The sequence below is a fragment of the Acinonyx jubatus genome, chromosome B3 (assembly GCF_027475565.1).
Source record: "Acinonyx jubatus isolate Ajub_Pintada_27869175 chromosome B3, VMU_Ajub_asm_v1.0, whole genome shotgun sequence".
Classification (NCBI taxonomy): domain Eukaryota; kingdom Metazoa; phylum Chordata; class Mammalia; order Carnivora; family Felidae; genus Acinonyx; species Acinonyx jubatus.
In genome coordinates this window covers 22619256-22633007 of record NC_069386.1, presented here as the reverse complement: position 1 = coordinate 22633007, position 13752 = coordinate 22619256, and positions in this window count along the sequence as shown.

Below are 13752 nucleotides of genomic sequence, written 5' to 3'. Positions count from 1 at the left end.
GGTTCTCTACCCTCAATATAAACCTCCAGTGGTAGGCAATATAGTATGTGGTGTAGTGCAGTATGTGGCTCTGAGGAAGCCAGTTAGAGGGCTGGTGGAAAAAATATACTAGGTGAGAGCCTTGTGATGTGACCCTGAAATAAGTTCCAAAGGCAGAAATTCTCAGTGTAAAGGACTCATTGAATACTCTGGTAAGAAACTGGGGAATTCATAATCATTCACTGACTCTGCTGTTAGAGTCCCCAGTGGTGTGTTAAAGAGATCTGCAGACCAAGAGATCTTTGTGTCTGGGCACCAAATCACCAAAATAGCCTTGAAAACTACTCTAACAGGACTCCTTGAAGAGAAATTGAGGCAGAAAATGGGTGAGGCATCTAATTGAAGGGAAACTTGGGGCAAATACATTGTTGTTAATTGGAGTTGACTGAAATTGAATATAGCCAAGTAAGCAGGGTGCAGGCAATTGGGGCCAAATGACAAGTCCAGCAATTTTTGACTCCCAATTTGTGGGTAGCCTCCACAGCCCATTGTATAAAACTGTCAATGGTGTTTGTAAAGAAACTTGCTGGTGTTGTGGAAGTTATATAAGAAAATATGGTAGAGAATGTCATAAAAGTGGTGGGGATAATTCTGGTGAAGACTTGCAGTTGCCTGGTCAAGAATTCCCACTTAAGCAACCAAAAGCAAAAATTCAAGGGGAGCAGGAAAGGAATTCTGAGTGGAGGTCACCAAAATTTATGATCTTAGTCTAAATACATTGTATAATAATACCCTACTATTAAACTTTGGGGGACATTGAATTAATATGCCTTTTTCTTAAGTCATTATTCATAGGGAAATAATAAGCTCTATAGATCTCACCTCAAAAATATTAGTGGAGTACATATCCCTGAGTATGAGCAGCATGCTCATCATAAACCCCCAAACACTCAAAAATTCTTCATTTAAACTGTATCTAGATTCCATTTGATTTTCTTCATCTAGATTTTATATAAACAACCCTGCAAATGTGCTATACCCATTTTCTCTCAGATGAGTAAACTGAGCTGTAGGGACACTTAAGTAACTTGTCAAAGCTAATAAGACAAATAGATGGTGTTATCTTCTAATCCTTCACATATCTAGACCCAAAATGACTTTACTTTGTCTACACAGTTTAGTGGGTTTACTGTGTCTACACAGTTGAGTGTCCCACTCTTCATTTTGGCTCAGGTCATGATCCCAGAGTCGTGGGATTGAGCCCTACTATCAGGCTCCATGCTGAGTGTGTCTCTCTAAAAATTTTATATATATATATATATATATATATATGTATATATATATATATATATATATATACACACACACACACACTGCCATTACATATAATATACATTACATATTATAATATATATATTACAGGGGCGCCTGGGTGGCTCAGTCGGTTGAGCGTCTGGCTTCGGCTCAGGTCATGATCTCATGGTTTGTGAGTTCGAGCCCCGCGTCGGGCTCTGTGCTGACAGCTCAGGGCCTGGAGCCTGTTTCAGATTCTGTGTCTCCTTCTCTCTCTGCTCCTCCCCTGCTCGTGCTCTGTCTCTCTCTCTCTCTCAAAAATAAATAAACATTAAAAAAATATATATATATATTACATATGTACAATACATATATATTATATATGTAAAATAAAATATGACACCAGCAATTATGAGAAACGTAGCAAAGAAGAAAAATCTGTAAACTGTCAAGACTCAGCCTAAATGCCTCTTCTTTAGATCTGCCCCAAATGGCCTAGCCTACTATGCTGCTCTTATGTTTTGGAACATTTGCTTTTATTATTACAGAGTCTCAGAGAACATGAAATCTGGCCTCATTTTCTAGTTGCTTGGCTAATCAAAGCCCTAAAAGGGAAACTATATTAAGAATCAAAGTCTTGGTCATGATTAAGATCCCATTAAATGCCAATCACCATGCACCACAGCACAGGTGAAACATTCAAGCTTTCTGGCTCATTTGACCAATCATGAGAATGCACCTGAAATACTTCCAACTAAAAGAATTTTAATTGACCAAGGGACCTAACTACTGTTCTTTGAAATCCATTCTTGTATTTATATCAAAGCCATGTTTCCCATGAGCTACTCCCAACTAATGGCTGAATATAGCTAGGTCTATTTCTGAGAGAAATGGGACTCTAGTGATGATGGACTGTGGCTTAAGGACTTATGGATGTCCTTTTGAGCCCCAATTAGACTTCACAGCTGTCTAGGATGCTTCCATCCTACCTTCCTTCTCTCTGTCTTTCATTTGCAGTCAAAGTTGGTCTAAAGTATCTCCCAGTCTTCCTGGAACTCTTCACATTTTTTTTTCTTATAGAAGTTTACCTAAGTAAAATCGTTGCATATTTAATTCTCTCTTGATGCATGCTTCTCAGATGACCCACGCTATCACCCTTTGTTAACCATTTGGGTAACATTCTTTTGGAAGAGACAATGTTGGAAGAAATAAGAAAAGCCAAAGTTGAGGCTGAACCATTGCCCTAGGAAACAAAGAAGCATAGCAAGAAGAGTGCTGTTTTACAAATCTAATGAACCAGGCAGACTCCAGGCAATGGTACAACTGGCCCCTTATCCAGAGACAGATAAGGAAAGATAAGATCCAGAGTATCCTGCAGTCTTGTATGCCCAGCAGCTCAGAGATGTTCAGTCCTTAACTTTGTGACTGGCCCCTTTTATGATGAAGATATATGTGCTTTTCTCCTTGTATCTTTCTCTTTTTAGGACACCCATTCCCATCCCCCACATAGGCTTACTCCAAATCAAAAGGGTGGGAAGAATGGGAGGGGGGAGTCAACTCAAGAGTTCTGGAATCAGACAATCCAGGTTCAAATCCTGGCTCTGCAACTTTCTGGATGTGAGCCTGTCCATGGGCAAAGTACTTAACTTCTCTCCTGAGTGTTGTGAGAACGAGGGCATCCTTATAGACTTATTTACACATTCTCTACTACAAGGTAAAAACTTACTTGAAAGGATCTACTTTTTTCCAGAAAAAAAAAAAAAAAAGAAAAGAAAAGAAAAGGCTTCTGGGTCAGGGCTTCTAGCTCAGTGAAATTCCTTTTTTATCTGTTCTCTGTACCATGAAAGGTGAATGTAAAAAAAAAAAAAAATTAACACGTATTTATTTTTGAGAGCACAAGCACGGGAGGGGCAGAGACAGGAGGACAGAGGATCTGAAGCAGGCTCTGTGCCTACAGCAATGAGCCCAATGTGGGGCTCCAACTCATGAACTTCGAGATCATGATTTGAGCTGAAGTCAGATGCTCAGCTGACTGAGCCACACAGGCACCCGGAGAAGTGATATTTTTTTTTTCCATTTGATTCTAAAGATTCTAAAGATTCCATAAGATTCTAAACATGACAATTAACTCCATAGTGGTCACTGTGTTATTCAAATAGTCAAATAGTTTTATTCAAATAATCTATTTGTACATTTTAAATAAGTTACTGCACACGGTGTTAAAAATATCTACTACCTTGTGAATTCCTGAATTTCCCCTATATGTTCTGCCATTTTGTCTTTGTATTTTCTGAGGCTGTGTAATCACATGACCACAAATTTAAAATGTTTTTAACTTCCTGGTAAATTGACATTTTCTCTGCTTTACTGTGCCTTAAAATTAACTTTCTCTGTGAAAGAGAAATGTATGACTTCACTTATATGAGGACTTTAAGATACAAAACAGATGACAAAAGGGAAGGGAAGGAAAAATAATATAAAAACAGGGAAGGTGACAAAATATAAGAGACTCTTAAATATGGAGAACAAACAGAGGTTTGCTGGAGGGGGTTGTGGGAGGGGGGATGGGCTAAATGGGTAAGGGGCATTAAATCTACTCTTGAAATCATTGTACTATTTGCTAACTTGGATGTAAATTTAAAAATAAATAAATTGTTTAAAAATTAACTTTGATATAAATAAATTTAGAAAATATTCCTTTTGGTCTACTTGCATTTAATTTCCAGTATTACTGCTTACTTTCTATTTTTCTTGCTTGTGCTATGCCCATTTTTCTTCTTTCTTACACTCTTACAAACTTATTATTTTTTATCCTCCTTTTTCCACTTTATAGTTAACTATTCTAATAATTTTTCAAAAAAACCATCCTGTTTAGAGAGGACAATGAGAATGCAGAATATTGAATATAAAGACCTGTGCATATGAGTTACAGGTTGAATTATTATATGTCAATAGCAGACAGTACCAAGCTTTATCAGTAAACCTATGTCTACATCTGTGGGAGACCTGAGAGTCAGCTCTGTTGCCATAGTGATTACCAGCAATGAGTCATTATTGGATCCCTACAGTGAGAATGTGCTGTGCTTGGATGAAACCACTTAAACAATTTTTTCTCACTGGACTCTAATTAATCATATCTTTGCATCTTTTATTCACACAACCCATAATCATAAAGGAACTAAATGTACTAACCCATAACACTTAATTTTCAGGCCTGCATTTATTTTATTTTACACACACACACACACACACACACACACACACACAGGTTTCCCCCACAATCTAAAAGTAGAGTGTTCCTATGAAAATTTCTTAAACTAAAATGGCATAAAGAAGTCATTACCATTCCTTTACATGGAAATATTTTTTAATATTCTCAGACTCAAAAAAGTAACCTCTCTTGGGCTTTTATAATATCATAAGACACATCTTGCTAATGGATGCACAGAATAAAGATCAAGTGCAGACGCTCACAGACACAACTCAAAGCTATGGAGCCTTAATGCTGACATGCTGAGTGCAGTTCCCTGGAAAGGAGCTTGGTGGGGCCACTCTTCCTGTTCTGGGTGTGCATTGTCTCTATAACAGCTCCCTGCAAAACAAATGCTGAACACTATTTTTTATTTTCACCTTTTTTGGTAAAGGGTTTGGATTTCTTTCAGTTAGTGAAAACAGGTACTAATGTAGATCTTTTATAAAATCAAGTGCTGTAACGCAAACTCTCAAAAAGTGGAGATACCCACATATATTTTCCTGTGTGTATATTTACTTAATTATATGTATATATTTACACACAAATATGTATATGTGTGCATGTGTATAGTGACCCTTGAACAAGATAGGTTTGAAAGGCACAGGTCCAATTTTCCAAATTGGAAAATTTGGGGATATTTGTGACAATTTAAAAAAGCTCACGGATTAATCATGTAACCTAGAAATACTGAAAAAGTAAGAGAAATGTTAGATATTACTGTAAGAATACAGTATGTAATGCACATAACATATAAAATATGTGTTGTTTATGTTACAGTAAGGCTTTCAGAAAACAACAGGCTATAAGTAGTTTTTAGAGAGTAAAAGTTATTCATGGATTTTCAACTGTGTGGGGGTTGGTACTCCTAACCCGTGCATTGTTTAAGTGTCAACTATCTATCTATCTATCTATCTATCTATATAAATACATGCATTCATATATGTATATATTTTTAAAATACACATATTCTTTGACATACAAATGATTTATCAGGAGATTTTTATTCATATATAAGCAAAACAAAACAAGTATAATTTTATATATTATATACATTTAATATAATTATTACTGACTTTATAGATAATTCTGTAAACTTTTGCACATTTAATTCTTACTACTATATATTTCCAGGTTAGCCATGCAGATTTCCTCATGCTTTTTTTGTTTGTTTGCTTATTTTTTAAATGTAACTGCATAATATGCCTCTGTATGTCTATACTGTTTTTTAACCAGTTACCAACTGTTGGATTTTTTTAGTCATTTCTAATCTTTTACTATATAACCAAAGCTGCAGTTAACTCATTGTACTTGAATGATTTCATACGTGTAGAATATACCTGTAAATCACATTTAAATTAAAAAATGGCTGGTCAAGGAGTATGTATATGTGAATTTATGATTTGATTGATATGATCAAGTTTTACTTTATGGAAATTGTACCAATTACACTCCTACTAGCAATAAATGAGAGTGACTATTTCCCCAGCTCTCAGTACAATGTACTTTCAAATGTTTGGGTCTTTGACAAAATGAAAGAAGATTGAAACTCCATGTAGTTTTAATAAGCATTAGGATCAGAGGGGCGCCTGGGTGTCTCAGTTAGGCAGCCAACTTCAGCTCAGTTCATGATCTAGCAGTTCATGAGTTTGAGCCCCACATCATGCTCTGTGTTGACAACTCAGAGCCTGTAGCCTGCTTCAGATTCTGTGTCTCCTCTCTCTGTCCCTCTCCCACTCGCACTCTGTCTCCTTCTGTCTCTCAAAAAATGAATAAATATTTTTAAAATTAAAACAATAAATAAGCATTATGATTAGTGATGTTTAACAACTCTTCTTGCCTTTAAATCTATTTGTATTTTATTCTCTGTACAAGGTCTACTGATACTTTTTGTCAATTTTTATTGTTATTGGTCTTTCATTGTTGTTTTATTGGATCACCTTATAAGTTATGGAAATAAGTTCTTTCCTTGTTTTATGAATTCCATTATTTTGTAGTTTGATATTTTGTTCTGGTCTTGCTCATGTCAAACTTGTTAGGGTCATTTTAAGTTGGTCACATATATAAGGCAGTGCAGTGGCTGCGAGAATGGGCCCTAGAGTCAGATCTGTCACCAACCTTGTCACCATGGGCACATCTCTTAACCTCCCTGAGCTTCACTTCTCTCAGCTGTTATAAGAGGATAACAATCTTACTTACCTCTTAGGATTGTTGAAAGGATTAAATGAGATAATGTATCCTACAATAGAAACTGGAACATAGTAAAGCTCCATGGAGTTGCTACAGTTATTGTCAAAATTTCTTTAAGGTTTCTGTAAATCAGGTCATAGACAGAATTTTGACTATTAAGATTTAAATAAAAAACATTATTTTATGTTGATTCTGTTGATTTTTGGTTTCACAATTATATTTTATATTTTTATATAAGTGAAATTTATACTGGTGTAAAGTATAACATATGAATCCCATGTTTTAGTTTCCTGAGCTTACCTATCAATTTTTATTAAATAATCTAAGTTATTTTTGTTAGAATTTTTACCATAAACTCAATTCCCATACGTGTCTGTCTCTATTTCTGGACCCTTTTTATATAACTTTTTGATCTCTAAATTCAAGTGCCAATACCTCACTCTTCATGGTGCTGGCATATGATAGTTTTAGGATCTGGTAGGGTTCAAGACTGGCTACTTTTCAATTCTAAAATGTTAAAGTTCTGGCATTTCTTCATATAAGTTTTCACAATAGCTTTATTTATTTTTCTATTCATTTGTTTATTTATTTATTTTAGCTATACATGATCTATTTTTACTTGTCTTTGTCTGTTTGGGATACTATAACAGAATATCACAAGTTGTTGGCTTAAACAGCAAACATCTATTTCTCACACTTTTGGAGGCTGGATGCCTGAGATTGGTAATGTCAGCATGGTAGGATTCTTTGTGAGGGCCCTCTTTCTGTTTGCAGATGGTCACCTTTTAGTTGTGTCCCCATATCCCCATGACCAAATTACCTTCTTATGTTCTCACCTCCAAACACCATCACATGGGGAATTATGTCTTCAATATATGAATTTGGGTGAATACAAATATTCAGTGTAGAGCATTCCATCTCCAGCCAAAATTTTCACATGCAAAATAAATTCATTCCATCCAACAGCCCCCAAAATATTACCTGATTTCATCATCAACTCTAAACTCCAAAGTTTCATCTAAATATCAACTAAATCCAATATGGAGGATACTTGAGGTACTACTCATTCTGAGGCAAAATTACTCTCCAACTATAAACTTGTAAAACCAAATAAATTATGTGCTTCCAAAATACGATGGTGGGGCAGGCACAGGATAGACATTCCTATTACAAAAGGAAGAAATAGGAAACAAGAAAAGGATGACAGGTCTTCAGCAAGTCCAAAACCTAACAAGGCAAACTCCATATCTTAGAGCTTGAGAACAATCTTCTTTGGCTCTATGGTCTGCTTTCTGGACCCAATGGGCAGTGGTCCTCTCCCTGCAGCACTGTTAGGTGGGAGTCACACCCCCAGGGCTCTGCCAAGTAGATGTCATGTCCCCAAGGTTCTGTGCAGCCCTATCCCCACAGCTTAGGGCAGAGGCTGTCTGGCCTGTTGAAGCCAAGGTGATGACACTCACTTTTGAAACTAAAGGAGGCACCCTGATGATCTCTGAGTCACGTTTGAAGAATAGAGCATGTTGTCTTGTCTTGAAGAATAGAGCATGTTGAGAGCCAAATAGTTCTTATAGTCCTGTCTTGTAAAATCCAACAAATTTCACTCATGGCCTTCCTTCATTCTATCTTCTCTCTCTGTTCCCTTAAACTCAAATTGATAGTGTTCTTGTTGGGGCAGCTGATTAGGCCTATGGTTCACACTCACACAAATATTGTTATCAAATAGTTGGTCTGCCACACCTTAGTTTTCTCTTCTGAACACACTTATTTTTGTAATATAGGCAGACTTATAATTTTGAAATCTTTATTTTCTGGTTCCTTTTTGCTTAATAATTCTGTCTTCAATTCATTTCTTTCTTCTCACATTTTACTATATGAAATCAAGAGAAGCCAAGGTGCTCCTTCGACACATTGCTTACAAATCTCAGTTAAATATTCACTTTGTCACTCACAAGTTCTACTCTCCACAAAATGCTATTATGTAAACACAATTCAGCTAACTTGTTTGCCACTTCATAACAAAAATCACACTTTCTCCACTGTCCAATGACATATTCTTTATTTCCATCTGAAACCTCTCAGATTGGCCATCATTGTCTTTATTTCTACCAATTTCTGTGTGTTTTTTGTGTATTATCTAAGAAGATACAAGCTTTCCCTACAGCTCTCCTCTTTCCTTCCTGAACTTTCACTAGAGTGAAAGACCTTCAAAAGTCTCTTCACACCAATATCATTTTTTCTAGCATGTATCTCAAAACTCTTCCAGTCTCTACCTATTACCAGTTCCGTAACCATATATATCTATATATCTATATCTATATATCTATATCTATATCTATATCTATATATCTATACATCTATATCTATATATCTATATCTATATGTACACACACACACACACACACACACACACACATATATATATATATATATATATATATATATATATATATATATATGTTACAGTATCACCCTACTTGGTACCAACTTCTGTCTTACTTCAGGCTACTATAGCAAAATATCATAGACTGGGCAGCTTAAACAATTAACTTTTATTTCTCAGTTCTGGAGGCTGAAACTCCAAGATCAGGGTGCCAGCATGTTGGGTTCTTGGTGACAGCCCTCTTTTTGTTTTGCAGACAGCCACCTTCTAGCTATACCATCATATTGTGGATAGAGAAAGATTCTCTCTCTCATCTTTCCTTATGAAGACACTAATGCCACATATGAGGGCTCCAAACTCATGATCCGATTACCTCAGAAAGGCCCCAATTCCTGGGGATTAGGGCTTCAATATATGAATGGGGGGGGGCACAAAAATTGAGTCCAAAGCAGTAAATTATTAGGCTTATGTGAAGTCCATAAATTAAATCAAATAATTGACATAATGGTGATATTTGTTCTCTATCAAATCCCATGGTATATGTTTTCATCTCTTCAAGTACTCTCAGAATACTTCATGTGTTTAAGTAAATTTACTTTCTCTTTTTTCTTTCTTTATCTTTCTTTCTTTCTTTTTCTTCCTTCCTTTTCAACTTTTTCAGATTTAAGTTTATTCTTATGTACTTAAAATTAGTTTCCATTAAAAAATGTCTTTCTTACATTCATTTTTAATGTCTTATTGTTTATTTATTTTGAGAGAGAGATAGACAGAAAGAGAGAGAGAGCAGGGAAGGGGCAGAGAGAGAGAGAATCCCAAGCAAGCTCTGAGCTGCAAGCACAGTGCCTGATGTGGGCCTCGAAACATTGGATCATGACCTAAGCCGAAAACGAGAGTCAGACACTTAACCAACTGACCCACCCAGGTGCCCCTCCTACACGTTCTACATGGCTGCTGTTTTATAAGTGAAATGTATTATTATTATATTATTTTTTTCTAAGCACCTTACTTATTTCTTTTGAAGTTTTCTGGACAGTTTTGGAGTTTCAACATATAATAGTGTATCATCTGCTGAAAGAAATAAATTTATATTTTCCTTTGAAGTTTATATATCTATTTCTTTTGGTATTGTATGCAATTGCATTATCAAAATGCAGTTGACCCGTGAACACCACAGGTTTGAACTGTGCAGGTCCATTTATATGCAGATTTTTAAAAAATATATAATATGCATTATAAATGTATCTTCTCTTTCTTATGATTTCCTTAATAGCATTTTCTTTTCTCTAGTTTATTCTGAGAATATAGTATATAATACATATAACATTAAAAATATTTTTAAATTGACTTTTTATGTTATCAGTAAGGCTTCTGGTCAACAGCAGGCCTTTAGTAGTTAAGTTTTTTGAAGTCAAAAGAAGTATGTGAATTTATGACTACACAGGATGGGAGTGTGGCACCCCTAACTCCATGTTGTTGAGGGATCAACTATAATGTTAACTGGCAGTGAAGAGGAGGGATCTCCTTGTTTTTGCCTGATTAAAGGAGATAATTATATGACTACACTCCTTTGACTTATTAAAAGGATAAACATGCTGAAATATTTTATTCTGAATTTTACTAATATTTATTTTTTTGCATTTTGCATTTTTCATAAACTTGATCACTAATGTGTGTGTGATTGCATAATGTGCTTTTCATTCCTATTTTTTCATTTTCTTAATCGATAATAGTTTATTTTATAAATTGTGAAAAAATCAAATCAGCCTTAATATTTAATATTTTATATTATTTACTTTCTTTCATCTCCTTTATTTACTTTCTTAGTTATGTATTTTTGTGACTGTCTGCATTAAAAAAAAGACATATACTACAAAAAGCAATCTACAGATTTAATGCAATCCCTATCAAAATACTAACAGCATTTTTTTGCAGAGGTAGAGCATAAAATCCAAAAATTTGTATGGAAACACAAAAGTCCCCAAATAGCCAAAGCAACCTTGAAAACAAACAAACAAAGCTGAAGGCATCACAATTCTGGACATCAAATCCTATTACAAAGCTGTATTGATCAAACAATATTGTACTAGCCCAAAAATAGACACATAGATCAATAGAACAGAATAGAAAACTCAGAAATGAACCTACAACTAAATGGTCAATTAACCTTCAACAGAGCAGGAAAGAATAGCCCATGGGAAAAAGGCAGTCTTTTCAACAAATGGTGATGAGAAAACTGGACAGCAACATGCAAACAAATGAAACTAGATCACTTTCTTACACAATACACAAAAATAAATTCAAAATGGAGTAAATGTGAGACCTGAAATCATAAAAATTCTAGAGGAGAATATAGGCAGCAACTCTTTGACATCGGCCATAGCAATTTCTTACTACATATGTCTCCTGAGGCAAGGGAAACAAAAGCAAAAATAAACTAGTGGGACTTCATCAAAATAAAAAGTTTCTGCATTATGAAAGAAACAACAAAAATAAAAGGCAACTTACAGAATGTAAGATGATATTTGCAAATGACATATCTGATACAAGGCTAGTATATAAAATATATAAGGAATTTATAAAACTCAACACCCCCTAAATGAACAATCCAATCAAAAATGGTCAGAAGGTGGGGCGCGTGGGTGGCTGAGTCATTTGAGCCTCCGACTTCAGCTCAGGTCATGATCTTACAGCTTGTGAGTTCGAGTCCCACGTCAGGCTCTGTGCTGACAGCTCGGAGCCTGGAGCCTGCTTCAGATTCTGTGCCTCCTCTCTCTCTGCCCCAACCCACTCGCATTCTGTCTCTGTCTCTCTCAAAAATAAATAAACATTAAAAAAAAATTTTTAAGTGGGCAGAAGACATGTCTTCTCCAAAGAAGACATTAGATAGCCAACAGATATATGAAAAGATGTTTAATGTAGCTGACCATCAGGGAAATGCAAATCAAAACTACAATGAGATATCACCTCACACTGGTCACAATGGCTAAAATCAACAGCACAAGAAACAACAGGTGCTGGCAACGATGTGAAGAAGGGTGAACACTCTTGCACTGCTGGGGGGAATTCAAACTGGTACAAACTGTAAAACAGTTCCACAAATACTTAAAAATAGAACTACCCTATCATACAGCAATTGCACTACTAGGTATTTACCCAAAGAATATAAAAAATACTAATTCAAAAGGATGTGTGCACACCTATGCTTCTATCAACATTATCTACAATAGCCAAACTACACAAATGACCTAAGTGTCCATGGATTGATGAATGGTTATGGAAGATGTGATACACACACACATACACACACACACACACACACACACACACACACACACATACTATACACACATATAATGGAATATTTTTCAGTCATTAAAAAAAGAATGAAATCTTTCCATTTGCAATGACATGGATGGAACTAGAGTTTTATGATAAGTGAAATAAGTCAGAGAAAGACCAATACCATAAGATTTCACTCATATATGGAATTTAAGAAACAAAACAAATGATAAAGGGAAAAATAAAAGAGAGAAAGAGAGGCAAACCAAGAAACAGACTTAACTCTAGAGAACAAACTAATGGTTACCAGAGAAGGGTGGGTGACAGGAGGGTGAAGTAGGTAAGGAGGGCACTTGTGACGAGCATAGGTGATGTATGGAAGTGCTTAATCACTATATTGTACACCCGAAAATACTATAACACTAGATGTTAAATGGAATTTTAATAAAAACGTTAAAAAATAGACATTATACTGCATATGTATGCAATATATGTATCTATATACATATGTAAATATTTATACTTCATACATCTGTATTATGGTTTTTTTGTTGTTTTTTAAGAGAGCGAGCAAGCACGTGCATGAGTGAGCAGCAGAGGGGAGAGAGAGAATCTTAAGCAGGCTTCCTGCCCAGCAGGGAGCTGAGATGGAACTTGATTTCACATGAAATCATGACCTGAGCCAAAATCAAGAGTCTGATGCTAAACCGACTCAGCCACCCAGGCGCCCCATCTGTATTGTTTTAAATAAGCATATTGATCACAAATTTAGTTTTCTTTTATTTGGATATATGAAGATGTCCAAATGATTATTTTGATATATTAAGATAAGTATTGTCTCATATTCTTCCATTCTTTTTCTCCTGGAATATAACCTATTCCTTTCTGATTTTTATATATTTTTTAAATATTTCATTTGAGATGTTTTAGCATCAATATTCACAAATGATTTTGAACTCTAGTTATCTTTGCATTGTACTGTGTTGGTAACATTCTGACACTGATGATATAGGTCATGCATAAGTTATATTAACTATCCCTTTTCTTCTGGACTGGCTTATATAGCATTACAATATATTTAAAGGATTTAGTACATTTCTGGGCCAAATGTCTTCTCCTTTTCTTTCTTTGGGGGGCAGGGCTAAGTACATTCCTGACGACTTTAAATTTTCATTAGCAGTTGGTTTGATCTTTGTCTTCTAATGTTTGAAAAATTATATTAATATAGATTTTAAATTTCTTTCCCATTTGAGTGTACTGACTTCAGTGTAACAAGAATTTATCTATTTCTTTACTGTGTTTTTATCATTGATTTCTTCCTATTTATTGTTTCCTATTTTGTTCAATTGCACCTTGTCCTTTATTTTTTAAGTTAATGTTT